The 12,832-nt window shown below is 37.8% G+C and overlaps 1 pseudogene; it reads left to right on the top strand.

The window, feature by feature from the left end:
• The first annotated feature begins 4,558 nt into the window (after nt 1-4,558).
• On the top strand, nt 4,559-10,753 carry LOC123840339 (large ribosomal subunit protein eL8-like; annotated as a pseudogene).
• The last annotated feature ends 2,079 nt before the right edge of the window (nt 10,754-12,832 follow it).

Raw genomic sequence — 12,832 nt, 5'->3', positions numbered from 1 at the left:
CTATACTATTCCATTTATATAACATTCCTGAAAAAGCAAACATTAGTGACAGAAATTATATCAGTGTTGCCAGAGATTGGGAAGTGGGAGTGGTGTGATTATAATAAAATGCTAGCAAGAGGGGGTTTGGGGAGACTAATGAAACCGCTCTGTTTCCTGATTATGCTGAGGGTCACATGATTCTGTACATGTGTTCCAATTCGTAGAACTGTATACACAAAGTCAGTTTTACTGTATGTAATTTTAAAAATGAAAATAAAAGAAAAAAATCAACTATGATTTACTTAAGAATAGATCTACCTTCTAAATGGAAAGAGAAAATTCAAAAGAACCACTGACCAAGGATCGGCCGCTGTAAGTGCAATTTATTTTGTTGTCAGGTTGCTTTGGGTAGCTTGGAGGGTAACAGCCACCAAAAAGAATTCAGTCATTTTGGAATTCGACAATGACCCCGTTACCTGCTGGAAACAATCACCCTACCAGCTTGTGAAGGAGGAAGCTATCCTGTGGGGCTAGCGTGGGTATTCCGCCGGCTTGGGATATGGATTCCTACAGAAGAGAGGGCTTCCTCAGGGAATAGAGGCTGGGACAGTTTCAGGTGGAGGTAGGTGATAAGGTAGGGAGAGGCCAAGGAAGATCAGCTGCCAAGTTTCCAAGTGTCTTCACAAGATTGTATTATCATAATGAGTTCACCTCAGTACAGAGTTTGACCCTCACAATTTTGAAATCAAGACATTTGATCTGGTCATTGCTTCCGAGTTGATTGGGTGCAGAGAATGTAGTGAAGGTCCTGCATAGTCTCTATAAACACTTAGAATTTTGAGTTGACACTCTTAGAATCATCTAACTCTCTTTGCCAGATTCATGCTCAACCAGCAGCCTTCTGGTAACCCATTCCTTTACTCGTTCATTCACTATACATTTCTCAAACACCTTCAATGTGACAAACACTACCCTGGGTGCTGGGCACACAATACTAAATAATGCATATCCACTGCTTCGAGCAGCTCATAGATTTTGCTGCAGGGGAGAGAATGTGAGGACCAGCTGACAGTTATACTAGGCCCTGTGGCAATGATCTTCCACATTGTGATTTAACAAGAGAAGCTCAGGTACAGTCATTCTTTTGTGAGTTTGCTTAACAAAAATCATTATCCCTGAATTTTACTACACTGAGGAAAAAAACTATGAAAACCCAGGACTGGACCCCAACTGGATGACTCCAGGGCGGAATTGCCCATCTGTGAAATTCCAGCCCATATCATACTGCTAGTGATCCCCCTTAGAATCTAGGGAGTGGCTGCTTTTATACGAAACCCTCACTCAGCAATTTTACTCCAACTCTGGTCTCTCCTTTACCGCTTTATATCATCTGTAATACAACACAGCATCCTCACTAGGCTGCAAACTGAGCTGGGGAGCTAAGTTTCACTCATGCTTTTATTCTGTTGCTTCTCCCATCCTCGGCAGCTAGTTCAGTGTTTTCATAATAAAACTGTGAATGAATTGTAATTTACATTTATGAGAAAGAGGGGAAGAATGGAGAAAAGGGGGGAGGGGGATGGGGGAGGGAGAGAAAAAGAAGAAGGGCGAAGGGAGGGACAGAGGGAGAGAGAGTGAGGCGGGGCTTTAACCACTTGGGATTTGGAGTTTAAGTGCCTCTTGAGTGAAGCATGTTTTTAATAGACTAGTTCAAGAAATACACTTTTCAATGGAAAAAATGCGTTCTAATTTTGGCTGCCACCTGTTAGCTATCTTATCTTTATATGGTAATTATCATCTCCAGCCTCGGTTTTCTCAACCATAAAATTAAATGATTGGGCTAGAGAATTTCTAAATCATTCCAGTATCCGTTGATTCTAGTATTTCTCAAGACAAAATCCTCTCGAGATCCTTCGCTGTTTTGTTCCGTGATGTGTTTCACTATTTTCTCTTGACATTTAAAAGGACTTTGTGAAAGCTACTAGTTATGAAAAAAGATTTCCCATAAACATCATATCATATATGTTTCCTTTTAGGGCTCCTGACATTCCACATGTTTTCAAAGGTAATTGGAAATACTGGAGACGATTTAAGGGTCATTATTGTGTTAGCCAAGAAAATAGCTAATGATGACTTTAGCTACCGGACTGTTCAGCCAATCATAGAACCCATTAGCTCAATTAAGTAAATCAAATAGGAAAAACCATTTAGACTTAAAAAGCTGCCCACCACTAACTACTATTTGCCAGTGAGGCTTCTATTTCATGGCAAATTCAAATTGTTCCTTCTATGATGAAGAAAATGACCAGATCATCTGATAAGAACAGATGTAGTGACTCGAGATCACTTAGCATATATAATTATACACCAAAAACTCTATTACATTGCAATTTCAAGAAAGCAGGAAGACTAGAAGTCTTCTGTGTGAACAAGACTTGAGCTTTCTGGAGTGGCGTATTATTCACTGTGTTGAGGTAGGTGTGGGAAGAAGCATATGGTCTTTCTGGCCATAAGGAAATTTTCCCAATTCTGGAATGGTCTGTAGGTTCAGATGAGGGAGAAGGCAAAGGCCTAACATTGAGGTAAACATTTAGGATCCCAACCATTCTAGCTCTGGTTGTTTACAGCATTCAGATATGGAGTACGCATTTAAGCTTTCAAAGACCAACTCCTACAGATAGTGCTGACTTCAAGTTCAAGTTCTTTATTATTCAAGTGGGTGGTTCACAGGATGTTTGAAGTGACTCACGGAGAGAAAATAAAACCCCTGCTCATATGATTTAATATTTATTAAGTGTGGTTATTACATTCAGGCCATGCTATTGTTGGACAGAGTTGGTCCATTGAAAGAAAGTTTCAAAATGGATGCAGTGAATAATTTAGTCAATTATAAATTTAGCAACTGATTGTAATGTTTGACAACTGGCTTTCCAGCACTGCTTTTCTTGGTGTCGACCGATACAAGCTACCAAAGTGATGTCATCTGAATTGTTGCACAACTGTTAGAAACTCAACCATGGGTTCTGGTGAGCCAGAACCAATAGCACCAGCACACTGCTGGGTGCGATGGAAGCTAACAAATCTGGTGAAGAATGGCCTTCCGTGTCATCGGCATTCCAAGAAAATTCTTGTTAGACTATACACCTTCATTCCAAATTGAAAGAGGGTGTTGGGTCACTTTTTCAAAAGACCCCTGTGAAGGATCCCTTTAGAAAAAGTCCAGACTTGAGGAAATCTCCATTCTAAATATCAACACCTGCTGTGGGACCGTGGGCAGGTCATTCCATTTCCCTGGGACTCCTGTGTAAAATAAACAGATTTCCTATCTGAGAGGTATAGGTTCTCTTCCATTTCTGCTAGTTTGTATGCAGTTGAGTCCCAGAGTCAACTCCGGTGCAGATAGGCAGTGACCACTGAGATGACTTTGGGACTCAGTTGCCCACTGTCAAGATCTGAGCAAGCCGGTGGGAAAGCACTGGAGATTCCACCAGAAATGAGTGGAAAATCTCCAGTGCTTCCCCACCGGCTTGCTCAGATCTTGACTTCTCCCTAAGAAAGACTTTTTTTTTTTTTTAATTGATCGTGGGTAAGGGTGGAGGCAGATCTGCTTTCTCCCATGCCTCTCTTCCCTTCTGCCAATGATTTCCCCCTTCATCTCAGCCCACGCAATGCTACGCTTAATCCTGCCTTTAAAAAAGGTGACCCTTTGTCCCCATCCCCACGTCTTTCGCCTATGTGTCACCAGGTAGTCATGTAACTAGTCATTCTTTCATCTTCATGCTGAACTACTCATTGCTGGGACCAACACGAAAATACCAAATGTGTAAAAACAACTTGTATGATGTAGGTTCTCTAAAATAATAATGTAATAAAATGAAACCAGTCACTTATTGTTGCCTATTCAATTGTACCTTCCTGTTCATTATTTTTATTGATACATTATCCATTTTTTTAAAAAAAATTTGTTTATTTATTAGAGAGCGAGCAAGAGAGAGAGAGAACACGAGTGGAGGGGAGGGGCAGAGAGAGAAGCAGACTCCCCACCGAGCAGGAAGCCTGATGTGGGCTGATCCCCGGACTCTGGGATCATGACCTGAGCCAAAGGCAGACACTTAACGGACTGAGCCACCCAGGCACCCCATTACTTATCCATTTAAATATCAGTTCCATGCACAGTCTACTCAAAATATATCTGGTGAATGAATAAACGATTGAATGGCTGATCTATCTGTCTGAATGGATGAAATGGGAATGGGCTCTCTAGTTCATTTCCAGCCTTAGAGTGCTACGACACATTTCCCATATTTCCGTATTTTTCTTTATGTTCTCTGTTTATTTCTAGAGACTGGCAAATCGCTTCTTGCACTGTGGGGGGGATTTTGGCAGGAAAATCATACTCTTTACCTGTCCGCTACCTTCCAGAAACACAGGAACTGAGAGACTGAGAGAGTAGAAAACATGCTGTGCAATTGCTAACAGTTGGTGGAACAGCAAGTGCCCGGGAGTGGGTGGCATTTGTCCCTATTTCCACGCTCTGATCTGAAGCTTGTACAACAGATGCACTGGGGGCTGAAGAATGGCGGTGCTCATTTGTGGAGGTGAGATGCTAGGAAATGCGCAGGCCACGACTAGCAGTGGAAGCACAGAGCCGCAGGCTGATGAACCTGTTGGTCCTGCTGGCTGGTTTTCCTTCAGCAACATTTTTAACCATTTGCAATGCTAGCAGCAATGGCAAGTATTGCTAAGGTAATATTTCTTTATCAGGCTGGAGTGCCAGAACTAGATGGCATGGAACATTTTGAAACTACTGTCATTTTATGTATATTTCTGAGTCAAATTTAACCTCCAACTTGACAAAATTATCACCCCCAAACCTTTTCTGTTTTTGTTGTTAACTGTAAAAATGGCATGAAAGTATAATTCTAATGTTACTTAGTAGTTTTTTTCCTGTAATTACCGTGATATCTTTTTTATTTGTACAATATTTAAAACTTTTTTCTTATTCCTACTTTTATTTTTATTTCTTTATTTTATTTTATTCTTATTTGGGTTTTCTTTTTCCTCACATGTGCTTATATTTCTCTAAGTAAAAAAAAAAAATCTTAGGGAGTTGTAGGAATAAGCATATATTTAACACGGTAAATACATTCTTCATAGATCTTATGAAATATTTCTGAAGTAAAGATGGTAAAAACAAATGTTCCTGACAAAGGGGTAGTTTACTAACAATTATAAAATTGGAGTTAATCCTTAACTTCATGTTTTTTTAAAGATTTTTTTATTTATTCATTTGAGACACAGAGATACAGAGAGAGAGAGAGAGAGAGAGCACGAGCAGGGGGAGAGGCAGAGGGAGAGGGAGAAGCAGGCTCCCCGCCTAGCAGGGAGCCCGATGCGGGCTCGATCCCAGGACCCCGGGATCATGACCTGAGCCGAAGGCAGACGCTTAACCATCTGAGCCACCCAGGCGCCCCTTAACTTCATGTTTTAATCGATTTGTATATTTAGTTTAAATTAGTTTTCTGGTCTTTATTTGACCAATAAAAAGTTGAAATTGCATAGATTTTTATATACCCCCCAAAGTTTTAAAAATGAGAAGTTATAGAAGACACAGCATTTTGACTTTTTAAAAAGCTGGTAAAGAGAGAGAGAGAGAGAGGCTATGTCTGTTTCTAATTACACAGACTATTTAAGAAAAAGAATTTAAGTCAGCTGATATTTTTCCTTTCATTATTTATGATTTAAACCAGCTCATCTCTTTCCTTTCCTTATTTACATGACATCTAATAACTGGTCTGATTGAGTTTAAATATTTGCTGTGGGTTGCTCTTGGCTCCGTGTTTATAGAACCGTGACTAAAAGAGTCACGTGTCTCACCAATAGGAGTTTTATACTGTTCACAAAACACAGTACTGTAGAGGGTAAATTCTCTACTTTCCTCATTTTGATTCTCTTCTTATACCCACAAAATAACGCAAATTAGATCATGAGTTATTAACAACATTGTCAATCAAGAGAGTAAAACTAGTAATAAACTATACATGCCCAAGCTCAAATGATATGCTTCCTTTTAGAGGCATATTTCATCAATGACAAACCCAACATATCTACTCATAACCTGGGCTCTGAATCCAATGAAAAGATTCTGTATAGAATCTGTAGTTGAACAGAACTTGATCTGCTGTTACTTAAAATGGTCTTGGAACGGGCGCCTGGGTGGCTCAGTTGGTTAAGCGACTGCCTTCGGCTCAGGTCATGATCCTGGAGTCCCGGGATCGAGTCCTGCATCGGGCTCCCTGCTCAGCAGGGGGTCTGCTTCTCCCTCTGCCCTCTTCCCTCTTGTGCTCTCTGTCTCTCATTCTCTCTCTCTCAAATAAATAAATAAAATCTTTAAAAAAAATGGTCTTGGAAGGCCTTAGCACTGTAGCTAGTGCAGACCAGTTTACTAAAGATACCACCCTTCCCCTACAAGGCAAGTCCTTGCTCCTTCCACACAGTGAGTTTCTGTAGAACAGAGAAATGTTATAGACAGAAAAATTGCAAAACCCTTCATGATTGTGAAACTGAAAAGGGATTAGGCTGGCAACAGTCAGAAACAGCTTTTTTTGTTTTGGCCTTAGAGCATGGCCCTCTTCTCTCTCATCTGCACACAAATGTATTAACTGCAGGGATAGGGGTTGGGGTTCCCTCTACCTTGCATTCCTATGTAGCTATGAATTAATTCCCAAATGCCAATGCATGTCTGTTTTCCTTTTCATACATTGTATTTGGGGACACAGCTGGAAATATTACGCTGTGTGCCACATGCATGCACTCGGCACAATCTCTTGCTCACAGAGTGAAGTAAATGGGTAAAGAAATCATTGATCCATCCTTTACTTATCTTAGTGTGTGGACAACAGATTGTCTCAAAATTGCTACAGATTTTTAAAGTAATGAAAGCAAAACAAAAAATGGAGAGAAAATAATAGAATCTGCGTCTCTAAAAAACTAATGCTTGTATTCCATCAGTCAGTGATTATTGAATTTTAAAAATGTTAGAGATCTTGAAAGAAGTGCAAAAGGGAAAATGAGTTGCCTTGGTATGAAGTAAAAACACTGAACTTAGGATCAGAAGATCTGGCAAGTCAAATATTTTATGAACAAAAAAAGTTTCATTGTAGCTTAGATGACTGCTATAGGTCATTTTTCTAAATGTCAAGATGACACCATATAATGAGTATCAGATAGGGATCAAGCTTTGAGAGTATAGGGCAGGGATCTCCCAGTTCTTGGGAATTATAAGTCTCATTGTTATTTAATTTTTAGATGTCTCTCACATACCTGGGGGTGCTTTTCAACACATTTTAAAAATTTAAACTGGACTCAAATGAAATACACATATAGTAAAAGAAATCCATTCGAATTGAGAGAGGAAATTAAGGGAAATGCTTTACTCTGATTACGGAGTGTGTATTTTTGAACAATAAGTGTATATTAAAGTATAATTAGTGTAATAAAGGGCACTATTAAAAGGAAGAAAGCAATCCCTTACATGAGAGAATACTATGATATTTATACACCTTTACCTTTATTGCTATACATTACTTTGAGTTAATAGTATGAAAAAATATAGAAGTAGAATAAAGAAAAAAACACAACCACATGTGTTCACCAAGTCCTACAAATTAATACTGTCTTGAGAATTTTGCATTATTCCTTAGACAATTAGATCCATCCTGGGATGTTTTCAAATAAAAACTGGAGATCTCTGCTTTAGAAAAATAAATAAATAAAAATGCAGAGCTTATCTGAACAAAGAAGATGTCCCTGATTAAACAGCAGAGTTTTGAATTCCTTGTTCCTCTTGGATAGACATCTCAGGAGTACTTTTTATTGATGTGAATCATCTACCTGATTGTTCACAGGGATTTCTCAGTAAGATGCCAAAATACCTCCTTTTGATCAGTTAGGCCAGAGACCAGAAGACATCCAATATCACTGTCATTATTTTTGCTCCTAGAAAGATGGTAAAATTCTGGGGATATTTTAGTCCTGCCATGAAATTTAAGATAATGCTGAGAGCTTACGAAATTGTGGGATACCCCAAAAGATATTGTTACTTTAGGCTTCCAAGCACCTAGAAGTCTATTTGTAAATGTTGGTTGAAGGAGAAATAGAAGAAAGGGAAAGAGAAAGGAAGGAAAAGGGAAAGGAAAGTTGATGGATGCCAATATTTACACAAATTACTTTGAATGGAAATGACAATTTAGAAGTAGCCTTATTACCACCCTCAAAGGAAGCAGACTTCTTAGGACACAGTTTTCTCTTCTACATCCCAAAAACATATTCTGTACCTGGTATTGGCCTAAGAAGAATCCAAAGGTTTATCAATAAATATAAATGATATGATACATGGAGATGAAAAACCAAGTACTCATATGATGTACTAGACACTTTAAAGGTATGTTAAAGTTGAGTTCATTTTTTGCCCCTAACATATGCCAGTTTTAGGTCTTAAAGTCATATATCTCCACTCTACACAAAATGATCTCATGATTTTTCAGGCAGCAAGTAAAAAAAGGGGGAAAGGAAAAGAAGACTTTTGAGAGAAAAAGTTGTGGTTGGAGGAGTGGTCAGCGGCAAGGAATAGACCTGAAATACAGGGAGCCTGGTAATTACAGAAAGATCAAAGAACCATATGTCTCGGTAAGTAGTCAGATTACATTTAAAAATCTGCAGCCAGGAAAGTCTGATTCGGTCCACGATTCAGTAAATGATGCAAAACTAACTCTCCTATTGAGAATTACTAAAAAACTGGACAAAATATGAGGCAATTGTTGCAGGAATTGAAAACCAGTTAGTGCCAGCCTGCTATCCCTGAGAGAAGATAGACTTACAATCATGCCAACTGTCTGCTGAGGGAGTGTCCTGACTGTGGCACAGGGAGCTGGAGCCCAAGCAAAGCATGATGATCTTTCTGAGTGGAGAAAGTAGAAATCAGGTATAAGGCATTTAAAGTCACTAGAATCTGTGATGCAGGGCCCTGGGAAGCACAGCCGTGCAGTGGAGTAGATCCCAGAAGTCTCCATGTGGTCTCTCCAGAAGTTCTTGGCTGAGGGTTTAGTGGAGTATGCACAAGATGAGCAGTGAATGGAGAAGCAAAAGAGTAGAAAGTGTAATTGAGTTACCAGAAGATGTTGGCGTTCTAGTCCTGTAGGAGCAGAAAGACCTTGCTAACACTTTGGCATCCATTTGACACGGCAGAAAAACACTTGTTTTAGGAATAAGAACCATATCCCAGAGGAAGGTCTACCCCAGATATGACCTTAAAAAGTCTAAAATGAAACCATCTCTACACAAGTTCAACTTGGTTAGTTAGTAATTGGACGGTCTGCCAGAATAAAAATCAACACTTTCCAGGAAAAAGATAACAGAATCTTAAGACTCTAAGATGTATCATCTATGCTGTTGAGAATGCAATAACAATTACTAGACATGAAAAAAAAAAGGCAGAAAAATGTGACCAATAGTCAAGAAAAAAGCAGATAATGTATCTCAAGGTGAAGCAGATGTTGGAGTTAGAACACTAACATTAAAACAGATATAATAAATATGTCCAAGTATTTAAAGAAAATATTGTCTTAATTATGAATTGTTAGAGAATCTCAACAGAGAGATGGAAACAGAAAAAGAAAGAAAAAAGGAAATGGAAATCTTGAACAAAAGACTACAATGGCTTAGGATTTTTTTAATTCATCAGAAAAAATTAATGGTAGACTGAAAATAAAATAAGAGTCAGTACCAAGAAGACAGATTAATAAAAATAATCCAATCTGAAAAATGGAAAGAGAAACAGGTGGAAGAAAAGCAAAGATCCTTGGAAATCTGTGGCACAATATATAATTTCTAATATCTATTGGAACTGAAATCCCAGAAGAAGTGAATGATAATATTATAAGAAATAAAGAGCTCTCTCCTTCAGATATCCAAGATTCCAAAAGGAAAGAAGACTAAAGGGAAGAAGGTGGCGCCCGCCCCTGCTTTCATGAAGAAGCAGGCGGCCAAAAATGTAGTCATTTCCCTGTTGATTGAGAAAAGGCCCAAGAATTTTGGCATCAGACAAGACATCAGCCCCAAAAGGACCTCACCCCCTTTGTCAGATGGTCCTGCTACATCAGGTTGCAGGCGGAAAGGGCAATTCTCTATAAATGTCTAAAAATGCCTCCTGTGATCATCCTGTTCATCCAGGCCTAGAACCACCAACTACTGAACTACTTAAGCTGGCCCACAAATACAGACCACAGACAAAGCAAGAGAAGAAGCAGAGATTTTTGGTCTGGGCTGAGAAGAAAGCTGTGGGCAAAGGGTATGTCCCCACTAAAAGGCCATCTCTCCTTTGAGCTGGGGTTAATACTGTCATCACATTGGTGGAAAACAAGAAGGTTCAGCTGGTAATGATTACACATGATGTGGATTCCATTGAGCTGGTTGTCTTCCTGCCTGTCCTGTGTTGTAAGATAAGGGTTCCTACTGCATTATCAGGGGAAAGGCCAGGCTGGGGCATCTGGTCCATGGGAAGGCCTACACCACTCTTGCCTTCATACAGGTTAACTTGGAAGACAAAGGAGCTCTGGCTAAGCTGGTAAAAGCTGTCAAGACCAATTATAATGACAGATATGATAAGATCCACTGTCAATGGGGAGGCAATATTCTGGGTCCAAAGTAGGTAACACACATTGCCAAGTTGGGAAAGGCAAAGCCTAAAGAACTGGCCACCAAACTGGGCTAAGTGTACACTGTTGAATTTTATGTATATAAAAGTAATAAAAAGGGGTTCCTGGTTGGCTCAGTTGGTTAAGCATCTGACTCTTGATTTCTGCTCAGGTCATGATCTCATGGTCATGGGATCGAGCCCCGAGTTGGGCTCTGCACTCAGCAGGGTATCTGCTTGGGATTCCTTCTCCTCTCTCTCTGCCTCTCCCCCTGCCCATGTGCATGTTCTCTCTCTAAAGTAAACAAATAAGCCTTTAAAAAAATAGTGATAAAAAGTTCTTTTTCAAAAAAAAAAAGAACGGATGACTCAAATGTTCCTAGATTTGATGGAAAATGTCAACTTACACATTCAAGAAGCTCAGTGAACCATAAGCAAGATAAACACAAAGTAAACCACATTATAGCCAAACTTCTAAAAGTCAAAAATACAGAAATAAGCTAAATTAAAAACAATTACATACAAGGGAAACAACAACACAAATAAAGCCTTATTTCTTATCTGAACCAACAAAATCAGAATACAGTGGAACAAGATTTTTTAAATGCTAAAACCAAAATGAAATATAATAAAAAACATGCAGAATTCTCAAATACATTCTAGAAAAGATATCCTTCAAAGTTAACATAAAGACATTTTCAGATAAGTGAAAACTGGAAGAATGTATTCTGATAGACCTGAGTTATAAGAAATAATTATGGATATTTTTAAGGCTGAAGGGAAGTGATACCACATGGAAATTTGGGTCTACAGGAAAGAATGGAGACCACCAAAAAATGGTAAATATAGAAGGCTATGCATCCTCTTCCTTTTACAGTTTCTTAAATGACAGTTGATCATTTAAAATGAATATAATAATATTGTAAGGTAGGGTTATTTATCATGTAGAAATAAAAGTATGACAACATTAACACAAAGATTGGAGAGTAAATGGAATTATATTGGGGCAGGTATATTATATTTATATAATATTTATATAATATTATATTATATTTATTCACTGTGAAGTGTGAAGAATTAGATGTGAAGTGTGAAATGGAATGTGAGGTTAAGTGTGAAGTGGTATAATATTGATTCAAATGGACTTTGATAGGTTTGGGGTATATTGTAATCCCTTACTAATCATTTAAAAGTAATAAAACCCAATCATAATCATAATTACATTAAATGCAAATGATCTCAATACTCAAATAAAAAGGTTGAGATTGTCAAAATAAATTTGGAAAATGCAAGACCCTACTATATACTACTATATGAGATGATTTTTGATAGATAAAGATACAGTTGAGGTTGAAACTAAAAGGATGGAAAAAGACATATCATGAAAACTATAAACAATGTAAAGCAGGCATGGCTATATTAAGGTGAGACCAAATTAACTTCAGGGAGAAGAGTATTACTAAAGATGAAGAACAATTTATGCTGATAAAAAAACCTAATTCATCAGGAATATATAATAATCCTACATGCATATTGACCTAATAGCATACCTTCAAAAAACACAAAGCAAAACTTGGCAAAAATAAACAGAGAAATAGACAAATTCACATCATACTTGAAGATTTCAACATTCTCTCATGGTAATTATTAAATCATATATATATATATATATGATTATATAATATATAATTATAATAATTATAGTAATATATTTATATGCAGTAAAGATACAGAAGATCTAAACACAATCAACCTATCTAAATTAAGAGGCATTTATAGAACACTACGAACAACTTCAAAATGTACATTCTTTTTGACTGTACCTGTTGATAGATACCTTGTATCTGTCAACATAGATCATATACTGAGCCATAAAATAAACTTTAACCAATTCTAAAACATTGAAATCTTACACTATATGATCTCTGACAATAATAGATTAAGTAAGAAATGAAAAAGATACCTAGAAAAGCCAAAAATATTTGGAAAGTTAATAAGGTATTTCTAAAAAATCCATGGACTAAATTTTTAAAATTACAAGTGAGAATTTTAAGTTTGAGTTGATTTATGAGGAAAACACAGCACTTCAAAATTTGTAGGCTGTAGCTAAAGAAGTACTTCAAGTGAAACTTATCATTTTAAATGCTTTAATAGAAA

This window comes from Mirounga angustirostris, unplaced genomic scaffold, assembly GCF_029215605.1.
Source record: "Mirounga angustirostris isolate CCGP_5_RB_7025 unplaced genomic scaffold, mMirAng1.0.hap1 SCAF_5, whole genome shotgun sequence".
Lineage (NCBI taxonomy): Eukaryota > Metazoa > Chordata > Mammalia > Carnivora > Phocidae > Mirounga > Mirounga angustirostris.
This window is presented reverse-complemented; position numbering and strand designations above follow the sequence as displayed.